Raw genomic sequence first — 21,510 nt, 5'->3', positions numbered from 1 at the left:
CCTCAGTAAGAGCTCCTTCAAAGCCCTCACTAAACTCCTGTCAGCTCGTAATGATTTTCTATGAACCAAAAGCTTCTATGAGTTATTATTTTGAGAATGTGCCATATCACACGCTGTAGATTTAGTTCTGTATGTTTTCTGCATTTTTAGTTACTGGACAAAAACCGGACTTTATTATTATGTCTTTCTCAATAATAAAGAAGAGGAAGTTTTACTCTGTAGGAGATTAGGGAGAGGAATTGTGGGAGGAAAGAAACATAGCAAAATTATTTCCTTACAACAACTTCAAAGGTACAGGAAATATTTCCATATTCAAATATGGGCTTCCTCAAGCTGGTGTATTTACAACCAATTTGGTAGTTCATTTGACAGCATAATCTAGACAGACTCCAACGGGGTGGTGTGCATATGCAAATACACACACTCCCACTCCGGTAGTCATGCACACACAGCCATACCCTTCCGCTGTTCTAGGTCCAGCTGAAACATGTTGATGGTGCTCTCTGACTTCCTTTCTCTCTCCCTGATAGGTAAAAATACCCCCATGCAAATCATGTTTCCATTTTGCATTGCTGAGATTTAACTTGATTTAGGGATTGAAATTTTTGGTTTGGAGTTATATCATTCCTTGCAGAAATGTATTTGTTAAGTAAATGTCTTTGGAACAGTGAGGGTGGATGTTATATCCTGGACCAGACATGAAGATCTAGAGTATTTCAGGGCACACATTGACAAACTCTCTCCCTCCCATGTACGTATTTCCAATGATGGTGCTAGACCTTAGCAATTAAATGGCAAATGAGACAGAGAAGTGACTTGTCCTTATGGAGTTCATAATTTAATGGATCATGCTAGTAGTGAAGGAATTCAGTAAAGCTAGAAAAAACTCAAAGCCCTGCTGACCAGCCTGAAATTCTTGTCTTTTGTCTTCCAGTAGCTCCTAGAGCTGCCTAGCTACCCTACTATATTCTCTCTCGTAGGTGAATATTCTGATACCTGTGCCTCTCTTCCAGCTTCCCATGCCCCGCCGCTTAATCACCTTCAAAGCCTAATTTCAATTCCTTGTCACCGCTCCTCCTTCATGCTGCTCAACTTAATACACAGAAACTGTACTTGGTGATTCCGTGCGTGGGCTGAGCTGCGGGGGCAGTACCTAGAACAGCACAGTAGAATAGAGTCTGTAAGCCAGCCCAAGAGGAGAAAAGGTAGAAGGTATGATTTCCACTGCAGAAATGGTATGCATAAAGGTATGCTTTCAACTGCATAAATAGTTAGAATTTATGAAGTTATTAGATTGAAATGCACATCACTCTGGTTTGGGCTTCTATTATCAGATGAGATCGGATGCGTTCAGGTGGTATGACCTAGACTGGGCTTCTATTATCTAAGGGCCTGGTGAAAGAGTATGAGGTTTGGCCTGATATGTCAGTTGTAAGAAAGGAAAAACGTGGACAGAGCATATTAAATGGAAAGGGGTGAGGAAAAATAAACCTGCTTCCTCTTGTAACTTAGTTAAGCTTCTTCAATAACCTGGTTATGTGCCAGGCACAACTGCATGCACGGTAACACTCTGATGATGAACAAGGTAGGAACAATGTTACTGCTTTTTATGATGAGACCACAAATTGAAAAAATTCCAGGATTATCCAGCCCATTTTTGCTCCAGGGAAATAGTCTCCTTACAATTTATATCAATACATTCCTATTGTCTGATTATTTTAAGCAGAGATTCTGTACTTTTCTTTTTTTTTTTTTTTCTTTTGGTACCAGGAATTGAACTCAGGACCTTGTGCTTGCCAGGCAGGCTCTTGCGCCACTAAGCGATATCCCCAGCCCTCTTACTTTTCTAACACGCTTTCCTTTTCCCTCAGTGGGTATTTTAAAATCCTTTGTTATTCAGTTATTTTCTGAATTGTTTTGATAAAACAGTGCGCCAAGGAGAGAAGAGTGTCTGATGCACAATAATGAATCTTAGACTCCAAAAGAGGAACATGGTTCTTATTGAAGTTAACAACCTGTTAGCCAGTCACAGTGAAGTATTTGCCTCAATGGAAGAAAGTTGTCTTAAACAAAAGATTTAAGTGGCCACACCAGCCTCACGAGTTTTACTCTAGAATAAATACTCATTTTAACTTTGTGTTCATATCCATTATACAATCAGATTACTTTGTGTATAGTAGCCAGATTAAATTTTACCGTTTAAAATTGCTAAGGCATAGAATTTAACAGATAATAATTTTATATTTTCATCACTTTCCATGGTAAAACTGATTTTAATATGAACTTTTCCTCAAATTTTAGTTTTTATATTAAGAGTAACAGTAATAAGTGCTAATTCTTATTGATTTATTCTTATATTATATCTAGACCAATCATTTTAAACGTATTAACACATTTCATCCTTACAGCTATGAAGTAGGGATTATTATTTTCCCACTTATAGATAAAAGACACTAAGATTTTTAGAGGTCCACAAACTGGTCTAATGTAACTTAAATAATAATTACTTGAGCTGAGATAATAATTAAGTTCTGCCTCACTTTAGGGCATATTACCTCAGCCACTAAGTAGTGCTTCCTACCCTTCTAAATGGACAGATAATACCCTATTTACCACTCTTCTTTAACTGTCTTAATTCATATGATTGGTTTATTTGTTTGATCAATGTATAGAAATTTGAAATCAAATTTAAATAACTCAATAAGCAGCCATATATAAAAACAAAAGTGTTCAACATAAGTAAGTTTATTTACAATTTTATATAGAAAATGATCTCTACTTATAATTTATACTTTTCCTTGTGTATTAATCAGGTTAAGTCATCTTTGCAACAAACACTATCATTTCAGGAGTTAATGAACATAAATGATAGCTCAAGTTCAGATAATAATCCAACACAAATCAGTCTATTCTGTTTCACTATTCTGGGACATTTTTTTTCTTGTCTGTGGTTGTACCACCTCTTAGGTGCTTGGAATTCTCCCACATATCTTGTGCATTTGGTCAAGCATTGTATAAAAAGATAACATGTGGACAGTCATGCTAGGACAGATCTAGAACTCGCATCTATCAGTTCTGTCCACAACCTGTTGCGTGGGACTCAGTTACATAACCACACTGAACTGCAAGGGGGACACTAGACAATGGAGTTTGCAGGTGCACCCAAAAGCCAGAACATGGGTATCGGTTAAGAGCTCCCTAGCTGTCTCAGCCCTACCTTCACACTGATGGGCAGATCCGAAAGAATTCAGGTCCAAAGTAGCTTTTCAGGTTTTCATATGTTATTTATTAGCTTTGGAATATGTTATTCTTAACATACTTGGCTTTAGTATGTTTTCTGTCTTGCCTCTGAGTTTATAGACAGTATAATTTGTATTGTCAATAATCAGAGAACGTTTCATAAACTTATTTTGTACTTTCTTCCTTAAACTTAGAGAACGTTCCATGTCTTTACCTTGATATATATATATTCTATAGTTGCCATATTTTTTAGCATTCCAAAAGGTTGATGTATGGAATTGAAGTGGAACTTTGTACCTAATAGCTTATGGATAGGTTCAGTCCATTCACTTTTTCAAATTGAATAATGAATACTATGTTAACTTTGCAACATGACCTTATGAATGTTTAACATTCACTTATAAATTTTACTTCATATTAATACACATGCATATATATACATACATATATTTATATAACATACATATTGCTATTCTAGCAGTGAGTTAAGAATTAATGTTAAGAATCCTATTTTTAAAATTGTTTCAAATTTTATAACTTTTTCCCAATTGTGTACTCTGAACATTTTTTCTCTCAGAACTTATTTTAGTGAGCATCAGAGTAAAAGACACTGCATAGTGTATGAAGACAGGCAATGTAAATGCATTTAATCTTTTCTTTATGTTTTTACCCCCACCTCAGTTATTTGTTATTATGGATTATTCAACCTAAAGTGCTGAAAGATTTTTGTAAAATTAATGTTATTCTTCTCTCAGTGGGTCATTTCCATGAGACTTTATAACATTTTTCATTTGTTCCTTTTTGGAATTTTGCATTGTCTTTATTCTTAAGTTAAAACTTCATAACTTGCAACATCTCGAGTGCATTGTAACCAAATTCAGTTTAATGAGAAAATGTAACCCTTTTTACCCTATGAAAGCTCTCCCAAACTGGTTTTGTACAATATTGCCTCTTTCCCCTACAGCCTTGTTGTAAAAATCCTTTTTATTAATGATGGCTTAGTCATAGATTTATCTGAAATTTTGACTGTAGAGTTAAACATTCTGCATTCTACCCTCAGTTTCTGTTAGCCTTCCTTGTGAAAATTTAAAATACATATGATTCAAAGAATAATATTGGGAAATAGTGTCGTGTACTGAACAGAACCTAATAAGCACGTGCTATCGCTTACTTGCTGAATAAATAAGAATGAAGAAGAGTTACTCTATGACCTTCCTTTTTACCTGTATTCTATGTACAGGAAACAAGATTATTGGGGTGATAAGTCAGGATTTAGAAGACAATGATTGCATGATCACCTAACACCAATTCTTAGTGTGTGGCTGCACCATTTGTATCACTAGAGTCAAAGGTAATAGACCCCTTTTCAACTTAACATATTATATAATATTTAAACATTTTAAATAATCCTGCATATTGAATACACATTAAATTTGTAAGTAATTTCTTTTTAATTTTTACTTTTATTAGTACATGTTTGCAATACATGATTACACTCACTGTGGGGAAAATAGGTACATATACATAATACCGCTTAATTCTTTTAAAAATCCCTTTGCTTCTGTCCCCTTTCCTTTCATCTCTTGGGCCCTGTCCTTTTTGTTCAATATCTGTCTCCATGTTTCCTCTTGCCTACCTTTTATTTTGCTCTTTAATTTATTTAAAATACATTGGAATTATTCAGAAAATGGAGTGTTATAGGCAAAGTACACAGATCTCTAAATAATTCTGCATAAATTAGTGTTTGGAAAATGGACATAAAATAAAGTACTTAATGGGTTTGCAGCAGCGTAGTATAGACATTTTAGTAGCGTGAAGGAACGCTCAAGGTCTGCTGAAGTTTACAGGGTGAAATGGTGGTTCAAGTATTTCTCCAATGATTACTGATGCCGACAATATTCTCTTCAAAGTAGACTGTAAATTTGTTCTGTTTAATGCTTTTCAAAGCAGTTGGGAGATATGACCCTCTAGAGATTTTAAAGGGATTTGATTTTTGATGCCTAAGTACTATTGAGAAAGTTTAGGTATTGAAGGAGTGTACGAGAAAATCTTTATGGAAGATCAATTTCTCAAGTACTTTGTAAAAGCATCAGATAAGAGTCTCACTTGACACAGAATATAGAAGTTCTATGCCAAAAATTTGTCAACACACTCGATCTTGTGGACAAAAATATGGATTTGAACTTACAGAGTATGATGTCCCATCAAAGCACTGATCACTCCACAATTACACTCAACAATGAATTCCAAGAGGCTTGTAAAACCCCCTACAGATGTTATTCCTGACATGAATAAACTGTTTGGCTGCAGTTCTGCTAAGATGTGAATTTGAATCATGACACGGATAATAAATTAGTGTATGAACTATTCAATACAGGATTTTAGACTATTAGCCAAGAACTTATGAAAACTCTCTCTCATAAACCATTCTATAATCTAAGCAGACAGTCTTCTGTAGATGCAAATGGATGTATTTATATTATAATAGGTAAACCTGGGAGGATTTCTCTATATTATGAGTGGTGTCAGCAGTGCCTGTGTTGTGAGGATATAATGCTTATCAATAGTCAGTGTTCTGAAAAGAACAGGGATATACCTGGCAAATTTTCAAGTGCATAGAGGAGCAGATCTATTCAGCTGACTGGAATGTAGTGTGGACCAGCTGGTGGATATTTCACTTAATCAAATTTTATGGTTAATAGATACCTTGCATGTGCAGACCACTTTCAAGGAATTCAAATGCAATAAAATCTAATTTATGCAAAAATTGTAATCATGGTTTAATATTTGACCATTTCAAAGGCATTTTGGGAACTTACAAAGCCTCAGTGATATCACTATGAATCTTGATGATTATTTTACTGTAAATACGTTCAAGTGCTGTTTAGTAGAGCTTTCTGATAGACAGCGCACTGAAGCACCCAACTGTTGTTTACTTTCTATCATGAGATTTCACAGGGTGGCTGTGAAGATTACTTTAAGCATTTGATTTGCTTTTCAAATTAAAGAAGTGATCCACAATTCTAGTGAGTATGGATAAGCAAAGTGCTTCCTACAGGGTAATTAGAGTAATTATCCTTTAATGATGACGGAAAAGGTATAAGAATTTAAAATTCGTTTCTTCTGAGCCTTTTTTTGAGTTTTACTTTTTTTTTATGCTTCCTTTTGCATTTTATTAGTGTGTATTTGCAGTATATAAGATTACGTTCCTTGTGGGAGCTGCTACGTGTACATAACACATCTTAATTCCTTTCTCCACCCTCTTCTCTCCCCTCCCTCACCTCTCCCTCCATCTCTTGATCCTCTTCTCATTTGAGAAAGCTCTATCTCCCTATTCCTATTATGTATCTTTTAGTTTGTTCTTTATATTTTGGGTTTCTCATATAAGAGACACCATGTTATATTTAACCTTCAGCGTCACCTTTATTTCACTTAATCTTCCGAGTGTTTCAGATAATATACTGACTATTCAATGATTCAATCTTGACTAGAAAACAAGTTACTTAGAAAGAGTACAAGAAAGACTGTATAGTCTGACTTGCAATAGTAAATTGATTTAATCAGCTTTCTGACCTATTTTAAATTATGGCTTGCATTTTTCTGTGAGCTTTTACACAGGCAGCAGCGTGAAGCAATGATGAAAAGTGTTTCTAGACTCAGAAGACCTGGGTCCAAGTCTGCCTCTACCAGTCACTATTGACTGAAGACAATAAATTAAATCTCTTCCACTCTCCCTTTCCTTATCGTGAACATGAAACCATTTAAAACACTTAAAATAATGCTTGGCATATCCTAAGTGTTCAATAATTTTTAGCTGTCACGACTACACTAATACCTCTTCTGGAAAGGCAAATTCAGGCCTATGCCATTGTGCCCCATGCTGTGTGAATACACACCTGCTTTGAATTCTCACTACCAGGTTGGCTATGCGTGAAAAAACCCCAGCCAACCTCCTACTACATCTTCAAGACATAGCCCTTGGTCAAGAGGCCTTGACTGTACAGTGTTAATCAATACCTCCCTTGTGCCTGCACTCACCTTGTGCAAACTTCTGTCATATTTAAATAAATTTCCTTGGATTTGGAACGTTTATTACCTACCCCTTTGTCCTCGTAGGCTGTGAACATCATGAAAATGATAAGCCTAGTGTTGCACATAGGAGGCACTTACTAACCACAGGAATGTTTGCTCACTTTAAAAAGGAATAAACAAATGTTACGCCACTGATTTAGTTAGCTCAAAGATTTTGCATGTTCAACTCTGAATCTGTGAAACATGTGCCCTTCATTTTCTAGGATAACAATGATGTTTCATATTCTTAGTGGTTCTTTTGGGCTAAAATGATGGAATATGATAGACTGGCTTATGAGCTATGACTGGTCTTCTCGCTTTATTCTCACATGGGAGAAGAGCAAGGCAGCTCTCTTTAACACGAGTACTGATTCCATCCATGACGGCTTCACCGTCATGACTAAACCTTTACAAATATCCCCATTCTGTGTACCATTATCTTGTGAGTCAGGATTTCCACCTGTAAATTTTGAAAGAACACAAACATTCAGTGTAGTCCATGGGTCCTAGGTGGTAATTTATGTAACTTCACTTATCAACTTGTTTATAATTATTTTTAGTTTTTAAGTTACTTGAGCACATGAAGAAACATGCAAGCACTACACAGGACATGAGGGAAGGCTGACCATCCTCCATCCGTGTGCTCACTCCTGTCCCCTCTCAGACACGCACTCTCTGCAGCTGGAACATCCACTGCACACATCTTCCTATACAAATGGGCAGCCAGGGGACTTTGCATGTTTAGCTTACTTTTGTCCTTAGGGACAGAGGTTGAGATGTTCCTGTCTGGGCAGCACAATCAATCTCCTCAGTTTGGCAAGAGCTGCACAATGCTGTGAGAACCCTCTGCACCAGTCTCATTGCCATGGCATACGAAGCAGTAGTGGGAGGCAGACAAAGGACATAGATCTCAGGCTCTGTGGCAGCAGTTCGACAGGGAGCAGAAAGCCTGTGACTTTCCACAGGTTGGTAACATTTAATCTTTAATGGTAAAGAAAATTCAAATACTGTGTAGTTTGTGATTTACAAGTGTATATTTGAAGGAGAGTTTCAGCCATGTGCTGTGTGAATGAACCGAGAACTTTCCTGTGTCTAACATCAAAATTGAAATTGTGGGCTTGCTGGTATAGCTCACTGACTGAGCACGCACTTAGCATACACAAGGCCCTGGGTTCGATCCCAGCCAAAAACAAAAAGAAGAAATTGTAACTGGGGGTCAGTGTAACATTCTCCTTGTGGAGCGGTTATATTTCTTTCTGATGATGAAAATTTTATTAAAATTAAAAACCAAGAAAGTGGTAAGGATCATTAATCCTCTCACAAGCAGGCAAACAATATTAGCCTTTCATAAGTTTTCTCCATAATTTTACCGCATAAATTGTTGCTTCCCTTAGTAGAACAAGTTAAACAATGATAGTTGGTTCAATATATGTCTAGTCTGCTGTGATATCCTTTTATCCAAGGACCTCTAAATCCTCAGATATATATCAATTAAGATTTCATTTTTCTAACAGGAATTTTACATCCTGTGATTCCTTAGGTGCTTTATACACTATCAATTATAAAACCTAATGTTGGACTTTTTATTTCTCACTTTTGTTATTATTAAGAATACTGATTATGCATGCCTCTTCTATTATGTTCAGATAAATTATTTACTAAAAATAGCAATTGTGGTTCAGAAAGTATGAACACTGGAAAGCCTTTGATACTTATTTATTTCCATTCCTAACATCCACTGGAGTCATATGATTTCTGTGTATTGTAACTTTCAAATATAGTAGGAGTATTTTAAATATTTTATAATGAACCGTCATTTACTATAATATTATTAACACAGAGATTTAGTGACTACTAAACTCATAGCTAACTTATAAAATGGGTACTGTACTTTCTCTGTTAAGGATGCAGCACATAAAGATTGTATGACTTACCCAACTTTACAGAGCTATTAAAAAATGGTAGCATATGCGTTGAAATCCAAGTTCATGGGCTGGGGATTTAGCTCAGCGGCAAAGCGCCTGCCTGGCAAGCGCAAGGTCGTGAGTTCGGTTCCCGGTACCGGAGAAAAACCAAAAAAAAAAAAAAAAAAAAGAAATCCAAGTTCATTTAACTGGGTGCCACGCTATTGAAAATCATGTGATGAATTCCATATCCAATTGATTAATTATAAAATGATACCAACAATATCTACCTAGGACACAGTATGTATGTAAATCATTACCAAGTATATTTCATGAACAGCAGTCTCAATAAAAACATCCTCTACTGTATCCATCTCAGTGGTCAGACGAGTCTCTGATATGACAGTCTAGACTGTTAATAGGAGTTCACAGTTAAACTCAATCAATCGTTATCTCTGACCTCCCATAATTTGCAAAATATTTCTGTATCCTTAATGAGGGCATCCATTTACATAGGCCACAGCGTCCTGCTGTGTGAGGCGTTGGCGTCGGGCAGGTTCACCTTTAAAGTATTAATGAGTCTCCACTTTTTCCTGTGTAACATCTCACTGAGCAGCTTTGGGGCTTTCTGATGCAGCTGTTCTCTCATGGAAGGAGTTATCCGTCGAATTTATCAATATATGTCTAGTGTGGTGTGACACCCTGTTATCCAAGGACCTCCAAATCCTCAGATATATATCTGTTAGGATTTTATTTTGCTTATTTATTTGTGCATATGTCACTTTATTTCAAGAGCATTTACAGCCTGTTTGTGGTGTTCACAACTCTAGCATTTTTCCAAAGTGGGATTTGTATTAGTTAAATGATTTGATAAATTATGTTCTGCCTCTTCTCTCTAAAACCTTCCCATGACCTTCCTCGGAGATCAATCCGTGGGACAGCAGAATGTGTACAACTCCATCTGACACCTCCTTTCCATTAGGTCGGAGTATCGGGAACAGTTCCAATCCACTAGTATCAGTCAGGTCGCGGGCATTTTCAGAGTCAGGAATTATGAAAAAACAACATCTCTGGGGAATTAATTTTACTGACAGGTGTTTCTATGCCACATAGTATGCTAAGTTTTAGCAATACATCAATCAAGACTATCTGGGTCAACAAATAGCAGATCTTATATTGTAGAAAATAGATTTACAAAGTGATCAATCAGCACAATGCAATAAGTTCAATTGTAGAAGTATATAACAATATTATGGAGACACAGAGAAGAACACATGGCAAAGTCATAGGGCAGAGGTCAGAAGAGTGGCATACTATAAGATACACCAGAGCTACATCTCAGAGTGCACCTAATATGTATATACTTTATAATATACTTTATTGAAAATACAGTATTTGTTATTCTGATTATATATATGTACAACAGTTTTATACTGGGGGATTACATTGAAAAGTAGATTAAATTTAATCAATTTATTTTGTTTTATACAAAAATTTATGATGGAAGAAAAAGACAATTAGTTTTTAGGAAGGAAGGAATTATTAAGTCTGTCAATAAATCTTAGAGAAGTTCTAAAGTGCTGGAATAAATGTGGCAGGTGATAGGTGACCACAAAATATTTACTGAATTACTTAATTTAAAGTGAGATAGAATCAGTGGCTATGATATTATTTTAAATTGCACAGAAGGAGATGGAAATCACATGCTCTTGGTGCAAAATTGTATTGTTAGACTATTTCTATAAGACACTGTGTTCCTTAAAGATGTTTATTGATGCTTGGCAAAGAAAAAATTGCTTCATAGTGAAATTATGTAGGGAAATATGAACTGGAATAAAATGTAAAAAAAAATTTTTGCCTCATTTCCTTAAAGCTTTAAGATACTGTGTCATATTCCTTTGCAATTATTGATAAGAGAAATTATTACACTCTTTGAATCACCTACTGATATGCCACAGAACTAATTCTCAAAAATAGTTTCGAGGAAATGTTAACATGAGAAATGAAGTAGAAATTGCAGGAGTGAGCTACACCTTTGTCCATGAATTCAGTGTTCTTTAAGCACATTACAAAAAAAAAAAAAAACTCTTTCTCTGCTCCTAAATTGAAACTCAATGCTGGGCTTCTTTCTATTCCACTTGATTGAAGAGATCTTTACTTAGTCCATTCCAAATAAGCTCAGCTTCAGGTTATCAAACACTCAGTCTGAGATATTTCTCTGCCCGCTTCTTCTCAGAGTGGCATCAAAGTGCTGGGAAACTTACATGGGATTGAAGCGCTGGAGAGAACATATGGCTGTCGTCTGGTAACTGTCCATGCAGCTGCCAGCTGTGGTTTACACAGACCCATCTGGTTTTCAGTTGCTGTCACTCTTCTTGGAGATGTGCGTGTGCCTTTCCATCTGGCTGCCCAGCCGTGTGTTCACACCACGTCCACTGCAATGTCACCTCTTGACTCAGAGATGCTTTCAGGTCAATCAGCTCTCTCTGTCTTGATTTCTACTCCTTTCTAAAATCTGTGAAATATTAGGAGCTGCAGCATAGCATTGTAGATCCATGGGACGTCTGGTGAGGCTATAGAGAACTCTCCGTGCCCTTAAAATTACTCCTGTGTCAACTGGAGCAGGAAACTTCCTGAGAAGGTGCCGTGTCTCCAGACAGGAAGGCTCCAGTTTAGACTCTCCAGACTCACCTGGGCATTAAATCATCCAGCCTCACATGGAAAGATTAGAAATAAAGGGTTTGGGATCCGCGGGATTATCACACATAACTTCTGTACGTCCGGTGGATTGCACTGACAGTTTCAGAGCCGAGCGTGGTGTATTCCTAAAAGATGGCACTCTTTCCTCTCCTTAAGGAATCACCTGCATCATATTTAAGAATTTTAAGCATAACTCAAGTGCTATGCCCTTGATAAATGCTAAAGATTCAGTTTACGTTGTTACATATATTTACATGCCAATATAGAAATGTGATTTTGAGTCTCAAATGAGAGCAAAGAGGTCAAAACTAATGGACCCTAGCAAATTATTTAATCATCACATTAGGTAGATACCCCTGAATGGATAATTTCTAACGAGTACTAACTTCCCTCATATTTCTTACCAAAAGCGATTTTTTAGAAGGAGAATTCTGATATAAGTATTAAACAATGAGACAGCCTTTATTTCTCTAACTTTTTATTTAGCGGTAAAAATAAAGCAAAATATCACAGTACCTGTATCTTCAAGAAACAGGAACTGTTAATTAGGGAAACTAATACGCAGAGCGTGGTGGGGCACTCCTGTGATCCCAGCACTCTGCCAGGCCAAGGCAGGAGCTTGCAAATGCAAGCTTAGCTTGTAGAATTCAGCAACTTAGATCCTGTCTCAAAATTTAAAAATTGAAAGGACCAAGACACAGCTCAGTACAAAGGTCCTGGTTCAGTCCTCAATACTGAAAAACAAACAAACGAACACAAACACGAGGCAATTCACTGAGTTCTAAAAAGTTAAATGGAGAATTATCAACATGCAGCAGTCTTTCTCACCACTTCTGACAGCTGACAGTTTCAGGGCATGTTTTGCCCACGTGAGGAGTTGAGGACAGCTATTTGTGCTTACTACTCCTTTTCACTTTCCACCCTGGTCTCCGTATGTTTTCATGCTTCTCAGCATCACCTCAGGCCCTGTGTGGCCCTCCCCTTGTCACTTCAGAATCTGGGCAGCTCTCCCTACTCCCGCCCATTCCTCGGGGAATTCTCACACAGATGAACCTTCTCTGCCCTCTCAAACTGTCTTTTGTAGATATGTTTTTTCTTCCCCCTCAGGCAACAGAACCCTGATGAAAAATCTGATGGTATATCCAATTGTTTGCAGTAGCTGGTTTAATAGCATGTCCTCCACAAGTGAACAGACCCCATTCCCATAACCCCTTCTGAGCTACTAAGATCTCACCATTCCCCAAAGTGGGCTTCATTTCCTGGTACAAAACAGCTCATCTTTGTTTTGCCAAGGCATCTGTGAAGTCACTTCCCTTTGTAGAACAGGAGGAAGGAGAGAACCCAGATCTCCATGGGAGGGATTATTGTCCTTTCTCTTCCTTGGTCTATCCACATGCCTAGAATAGTATCTGACACTGTACTTAAAAGCTATTTATCAACTGCATAAATAAATACACCCTGTATATTTATGGTATGTAACTTATCCCCTAGTAGAAGGGAGAAAGATTTTTTTAAAAAAAGTGCTACCTCTTGCCTGCTTTTTCTTTTTGTTTTTTGCTGTCTGGTTGTCCAAGGTAAGAACTTAGCATGAGCATAGCTCATCAGGTCCTTGGTTAACCTTGTTGAGTTCAGATGGACTATCTGGTCCTTGTGAACCTGGGAATCAGAACCTGCCACTCATAGTATAGTCCTGCTGCTGCTAACTTGATGACAGTTTTGTGTGGTTTAGTATGCAAATTTTTATTGCCATGAGTGGATGTAACAGGATGTAAGAATCATAGAATCTCTGTACCGGCAAGATTTAGCCTGCTGTCTAACACATATACCCACCTGCAACTGGCAACACTTTTTCATTGGACTTCTTTTCCATGTACTAGAGTTGACCTGAGTTCTCATGGTGAACTCATCATGCGTTAAGTATGTAAAATATGTACTCAAGCTGGAAAAGTTTTCTAGGCCCCACAGTGTAGGCTTTCTGACAATTTTTATTGTCTGGACTTCAGTCAGCCAATGAATTACTTTTGGTCTCAGGATAGTTTTTCATCTTGCCACTAGATGTCAGGAACTATAAGAGTCAGCTTGCATCTGCAATATCAGAAAAGAACCATATTCCAGAGCTATGCTTTTTAATCTTTTTCAGGATTGACATTTGTTTATTTGCTAAGTACTTAATGAGTACCTAGAAAACGGTATGTTAGTCACAATTTTAGGCATCCGGGACATCAGAAAACAAAGCAGAGTGTAACAGAAGTAAGTAAAATGGGAGAGATAGTTGAGCTAGGTGGTGCATACAGACGAAGGAGGTTGGGAAACAGTCAGGGTAGGGAATGAAAAGCAAGGAAGCTGCAGTTAAGTTCTGGTAAGGGCAGAGAAGGGTAGCAAGCCCCTCTCTGATGCCTCGAAGGGGTGGTGTTAGCTGGAGTCTTTCTGATCTCTTGTTTCCAAGCCTGATAATGTTCTTTTCCCTTCCTTCTCCACCCCAGGTACGTTTCTCATTTGATAATGTTCATGGAAACATGGTAGGAATGGCCCACGTGAATCCCCTGCTGGGCTGGCTGAGAGCATCGTAGGGATCTCTGGGCTTTTCAGGAAGGAGGTAGTGGTTCGAGAGAACTATCGATGCCATTCCTAGAATGTGTTCATCACAAGATATCTAAGTGGTGTAATTTCTTTGCTTTAAGTATGCAAGGAAGCCAGGGTAAGAAAAGTAGAAAAGAAGAAGTAACTGTACACATTTGTGAGATAAACCCCTACTGAGTCAGTAAACAGTACAGAGCAAGTGTTCACTAAAATCTATTGATTTTTAAAATTTTTTGAAAAACTCTTCTGGTTTGTAATCCTCAATGGCTAGAACCATATATTCTTGAAAAATAATTAAAATAACAAAATGAAGCAAATAACTTGTTTCTTGTAAAGCTAATCACTATCTTCATTAGACATACCTTTTTCCAAGTGTTTTATTCCATCCTTTACATCATATGAAACTTTGACTATACTTATTGTTACTGAATTTTGGGGTGCTGGAGTCTCCTTAGGGAGGTTTCTGTGTTCTTTTTGTCCTGAGCAAAGAATTGGTCAAGACAAGCATCAATGGTAGCCAAATTTTATTAGAGGTAGGAAAAGAACTAGGCTCTGCAGGGCAAGTTTGGGCCAAGTAAAAGTATTAAAAGAAGTACACCCTACAGTGTGAGGCTGATCACCACACAAGGAAGAACAAAGTGGCCAAAACTCAATGTGGACTGTTCTTTCTATATCAGTCACACCTCAGGCTAACATCAGGTCTAGGTCATCCTATGGAAAACCTGCTCAAGTTCTCAGGAGAAATCAGGTGCAGAGCATTTGGAACTGTTCTGCACATGTGTCCAGGACCCTAAAATTAAGAGATCACATCTACTTCCCCAGCCAGCTTGGCCACGCCCTAATCTCTTGTCTCATTTTGACATCACAGACGTATAATAATTCTAGTTTCTAGCTATACATATATTTATCTTGTTTTTCTTTTTGGAGAATAAAAGGAAATAAAAGAGTATATATTTAGTTACTTTTACAATTAAGTATATTGTTACATTTTAGTTATACATAATGATCACACTCATCATAGGGAATTTGCACCTGTACAGAACATAACTTGATTCTTTTTTTCTCTTCCCTGCTCCCTTCAACCCCTCTTCCCCTTCTTATTTAAAAAGGCTTTGTTTCCATTTTTCCTTCTTTTCTCATTTTTTTCTTTTCCCTTCCTTCTCCACCCCAGGTACGTTTCTCATTTGAATATTTGCTTCCTATTTTACAATATCTATTATACATTTTGCTCCTTATTTACACTTTCAGTTTCGTACACCAGGGAAACACTGTGGTATTTACACGTGTACTTGATTTACTTCACTTAAGAGTATGGTCTCAAGGTACATCCCTTTACTTAGAAATGTCTCAAGTTTATACTTCTTTCTGGCTGAGTAGTAATCCATTGTATAAAACTCCATACCTTTTTAAATTGTACTGGGAATTGAAATCAGGACCTTGTGCTTGCTAGGCAGGTGCTTGTACCACTGAGCTATATCCCCAGCCTTCCATACCTTTTTTATCCATTCATCCATGGATGGTTAGCCACTACTATTGCAACTGTATGGTACATATTATTGTAACCCTGTGTACCAAGCTTGTGGTTTCATGATGTCAAGGAATGAAGTCAGAAACCAAAAGGAGAAAGTTAGAAGAGTTTTTATTGAAAATAAGAACATTGACCCCTGGATTTCCAGGAGAGGTTCCAAATGGTTCAGTGCATGGCTTCTTTAAGCAGAGCACGGGAATTGCTCAGTGGTTCAGTGGCCACCTATCAAGGGGCTCTGTGGATTTTAAATGACCAGTTGGAACTCAGGCTCTCTAAGCCAGTTCGTCAACATGTAGGGTTTAAAAGGAACTGGGATTTTGTGTGTGGTCAAGTTTTATCCATATATTTTAGATATACATACTAATAATATTCATCATAGGGAAATTGTAGCTCTACATAATATCTATCCTATAATATATATAATATATATCTTTTTTTCCCATAGAGAAAAAAACAGTATTTTGCATTTTTCATTCCTTGGAACGCAGAAGTAAGTCGCACCTCCATTTAGTAGGAAGGGGGCTGTACTTCCTGTTACCTAAGGAAGTTCATCCTAGTTCACTGTTTATTCTTTAATTCTTGTCTTGGGCTGGTCACCAAACTCTATCTCAGGCCTTCTCCCAGCTAGTGGCCTTACTCCTAAGCTAAATAAACAAACTGTTTTCTACATTTGCTCACTTTTATGGCTGTAGCAGTTTATCTTATAGTTTACCTATACAGATGCTACAAGAATTTAACTTGCAGACCTTAGAGAAAATGCTATTATGATACAATGTGAAATGAATCAAGTTTAATTTAGAAGCATTTTGTTCTACTTGGAACCTTCTATCAGCTTCAGAGAGGTGATTTAGCATTTCCCAAAGTCTGAATGCTTGAATAAAAGTTCCCTAAGAACAGAAGGACTGAACAAAGGGGCCGATAGTCTCACGAAAAGAGACCTGTGGAGATTCTCAGTACTTCTCACAATAGCTCAGAGAAGAAATTCTAAGAGGAGAGGGCTTCTATTTTTAAAGTATGCTATTGTTTTTTTTCCTTTTTAAAATGTTAAAAATAAGAAAGCATATACAGTTAAATAAACTAAAGCTTGCAAAGCATGATATGTCATATTGAGTCCGGGAAAGAAAAAGAAGTATAAAAATGTTCAGCTTAAGTTACCAAGTGTTTGCTCTTTTGCTTAACAAAATATGAATCTTTGTATTAATTCATGTGGCCACATGACTAATCATCACTGTTTTTGCTCAAGTAGAAAAGAATTATGTTGTAATCATGATTCACGCTGTAATTTTTGCTAATAAGCTACACATTAGTGAAACGTGTCATAGAGGAAATGAATGCCACATTGCAGTTTCTCCATCACTCCCCTCCACTCCCGTTACTCTCATTCTCCTCCCTCTTTGCCATTATGCATGAGGAATTTACTGTGAAAATTTGAACTCATCCAGTAAGAAAACCCAGGCTGTATAGGTTATGTTAGAAAAGAAGTGTGTTAATTTTTTTAATAAATACCTCTTAAGTTTTTAAAATAATTTGTTCTTTTAAAGCAGCCAAGCACTGAAATTATCCTCCTCTTTCCACCTTCTGCTTGCTAAGCCAGCCTCCTCGCTGCTATAAGTATATTCTTCAGAATGCACCTGCTCCAAATATCTCAAGTTACAAATTGGTGGAATTTGAAGAAAGATGTTTTCACAGGCAAAGAAAATGAAGCACTTCAAGCCATCATATGGGCATAGTTTGCACACTGAGAAACTTAGAAATGTATTCATAAATCCTACAGAAACTGAGGACTCAGAAAGAGGCCATTAATAAAATTCAAACTCCTCAAAGATTTAGCAATATGAAAGATATAGTGAGTGATTCCACTGCTCACTCCAACACCTGCTTTAGTGCTTCTGTTCAACTGAGGGAAAATTGTTTCAGCAGTTCCTACCCAGTCACTTTTCTTCAGGTCTTTCTTTAATAGGAAAATAAAATCTCTTAACTTCCATGTAAATATTCTTTCATTTATTAGGGTATAATCACGGACTTAGAAGTACATGCATTCAATAAATGTCAGAAGAGATAAACTGCATATAAACAGATAAGAGGAGAGGAAGTTTTTTACTGTTTTAAAAATTAACTGCTTCCTTCCTTAACATTAGAGTCATTTTGTTGTTAAATATAGCAGTATTAAATAGAAGTCATGGGAACTCAGAACTGGAGAGGAAAAGCTTAGGGATCAATTAGATGAAGGTTTTACTTTTCTACAAGTTAAAGTGTAATAAAGAAGGAGCTTCTCTAATTGTAACAGAATGAAGAAGTTAGATAAATAGTTATGGGAATGTCCACTTATTGTAAAAGTTTTCATAGAAGTCTACATTTAGTTGTGTTTTTCAACCATTTATAAAATATTATTATTTGTGAATTCAATGGATTATTCTGGGTAACGTGTTCGAGAAGTAATTCATACAAATAGTTTTTAAACATGTTATCAATGCAACAAGATATAAAATCTCATTATAAGACTTAAGTCATTTTTTTACAGCAGCTACCATTTTTTTCCTGTTTGGACTGTCTAAGAATTTCCAAATTATCTTTACAGTCCTCAAATTGTAGGATGTTTACATTCACTTGATCTTAGCCAAAAGTCTGAGAAGCAATAGGATGTCTACGTCCAATGCATGTAAGTTTAATTTTTCCTGCATCCTGATCAAGATAAATGTTAAACTTCTTAAACATACCTCCATCCTCTTACATTTGCCTGTTATCTTCTTGCTGTATTTGTGATGAATTACCTCAAATTTACATTCAAGATATCCAACAAAGCATTTATCTCTTCATATTTTATTATAGTCCCTATTTATTTGGTCAGGGATAAGGGATCTGTGGGCAGTTATAATATGCAAGAGTTCTTTTTTTCCACTCTGCTCCTTTTAAATTTTAATAATATTTGATCTGTTTTAAGGTATATACTCTCTCCTAGAAACTATTTAAATATTCTAATTGATAAAAGGTAATTATTGTCAGCTCCCAAATACACCTGTTTTCTCTCGGGGGGCTATTTTCTGTTTCCATTCTTTATCCTCCACAGTCTGATAATCCTTCATTGTTCCTTCACATCTGCTAAGGAACAGTAGGTCATCAGAGTTTGCTACAGTTTCAGGGTATATTCACCCACAGGCCAGGACCCTAGATGGTGGCCAGGATGCCCTCAGGTGGAGAAAGAGCACTGGGCATATGATCCCCAGGGTACTGGGTTGGGAAGAAGAAGGGAAACCCATAGGAAGGCCACCCACTCTGTTCACAGTTAAAATACAGAAAGCCTTTGTCATGGTAGAAGGCTCTTTGATGTCTTTCACATTGAGGGTGATGCCTCTTCTTTTTCTCCTCAGGGCCCAGTGTAGAAGCCATATTTTACCAGGAGGTAGACACTGATTTTCTCTAGTGTTCCAGGCTTTAGATTAGGCTTTCTTGCCTGGTGCTGACCCAGCTACCTGAGAGATAAGACTAAAGCAAAGGGTAGGAAAGTGATTGTCAGGTTCAGGTTCCTCCTGTGTAAGTGCTTATCCGTGAGCTTACTGCCTGCTCCCTACCTGTTGCTCAGTATTCCACCAAGAGGCCCTGCCTATCAACAGAGCAGAGCATGGCACCAGGACTGGCTTCCAGCACCCACACTGCCCTCTGAAACTTGTCAGGGATGTGACCACCTCAGCTTCCTTGCCTATCTGTACTTCATACTTTGTATCATAACTAGGTAGTCTTAGCATCTACATCAAAACATCACACTGAGGAGACAATTACTGATTCTATTTTGTCTTATTCTGCTGGGGCTGCTATAATGAAATACCAGACTGAATGACTTAAACAACAAAAATCTATTTTCTCACAGTTACAGGAGCTAAAAGTCTGAGATCAAGGAATTGATAGGATTGATTACTTCTAAGGCCTTTGTCCTTGCCTAGCAGATTGCATTCTCTAGCTGTGTTCCCACATGGTGGTCTCCAAACCTACATATCTTGTCCTCATCTATTCTCATAAGGACATTAGTTATACTGGGCTAGCACCCACCCATAAGACTTCATTTTGCTATAGTTACCTCTATTAAGGCTATAGTTCCAAATACCGTCATATTCTAAAGTACAGGAGGTTAAGGCTTCACTACTTATATGCAGGAGGGGCACAACTCAGCCCCTAAGCCACTGGAAAAATCTCTGCACATTTTAAGCTTCTTCTAAATGTAGACATTATTATAATTAAAGAAAGAAAATGTTGCCTCTCTTGTCTTTGGAAGTTCTTACAGCTTAGGTCTGAAATGCCCCTCAAAAATCTCATGTATTCAGAGGTGAGGTTTTTAGAAGGTTCCTGGATCATGGGGGAGGAGTGTTTTGCTCATCCACTGTTTGAAGGTGCTAGGTCACTGGGATATGCCTCTATAGGGTGTATCTCTCTGGCTTTCTGGCTGAGTGCCTTTGTATCTTGGCTACCATAAGTTGAGCAGCTTTCCTGTGTCATACCCTTCCATCATGCCTTTCTTGCCTCAGAGCCAGGCTGCCATGGACTGAACTCTCTGAAACCATGACCAAAGTGAACTTTTCCACCTTTTAAGTTGCAGGTCTCCAGTATTTTGTCCTCATAACAGGAAAGCTAACTAATTACCTGTGTTTCTTGCTCATCTGATCATCCAGGCATGATTCTTCTCTTTCTTGCTCTGTACAGCCATCCCAGGAAGAAGACTGTCAAGTTTAGGCCAGGTGTCTGCTCAGTAGCTGGCAGGGAAGACAGAATTGAGGATCAGCAATAAGTGGTCAAGCCCACTATGAGCCAGTAGAAGAATCCCTGAAGTGTACACAGGGCTCATATATAAGAAGCCTCCTAAATATCTCCTTAACTTCTATTTTTTCTGTTTTGTAATCTATCCTCATCACTGAAGCTATAAGTGAGCTTTTAAAATTTCCTAGCTTGAATTTTTTAATTGTAGAAATACTAGAAATAGCATTACGGGTTTCTTCTAGCATTCTTTGATGTGCTATCTCTTTTGAAAAAATCTAAAAATCTAGACTGTCCCCAAATGCATCTAATTCTTACGTCTAAATACTTTGCTGTGGGAATAATAAGGTAGGCAGGCAATCAACTGAGGAGTCAGAATGTATTCTATCTTAACTTCTAGAAAAACTAGTAAGATGTGCATTTCTCCATGAATCATTATAACTGTGCCAAGTTGGTCACTTTGAATTTTGAAATGTAGATTATCTTTACATTCTTGCAATAACTTTCAACTCAGCATCTTTTTCCAGTAACACACAGATGGCCAGAATGATAGTAGCCTTCAAATTTAAGAAATGCTTGAGACTGAAGGGAATTCCTAAACAGGAATTTCAGAGTGATTTTTTTTTCCCTATAGACCATTACAGGAAGAAAAGAGTATGTCCGTAAGAATGGAATTTTCTTCTTTTGTATTTAGCCTGTTCATTTGTGTTAAGTTAAACAAGGATAGCGATATTCCCATGACCT

Source organism: Chinchilla lanigera, unplaced genomic scaffold (genome assembly GCF_000276665.1).
Source record: "Chinchilla lanigera isolate Chin_1 unplaced genomic scaffold, ChiLan1.0 scaffold00002, whole genome shotgun sequence".
NCBI lineage: Eukaryota > Metazoa > Chordata > Mammalia > Rodentia > Chinchillidae > Chinchilla > Chinchilla lanigera.
The sequence above is the reverse complement of the archived record's forward strand: the minus strand, read 5'-3'. Positions refer to the sequence as shown.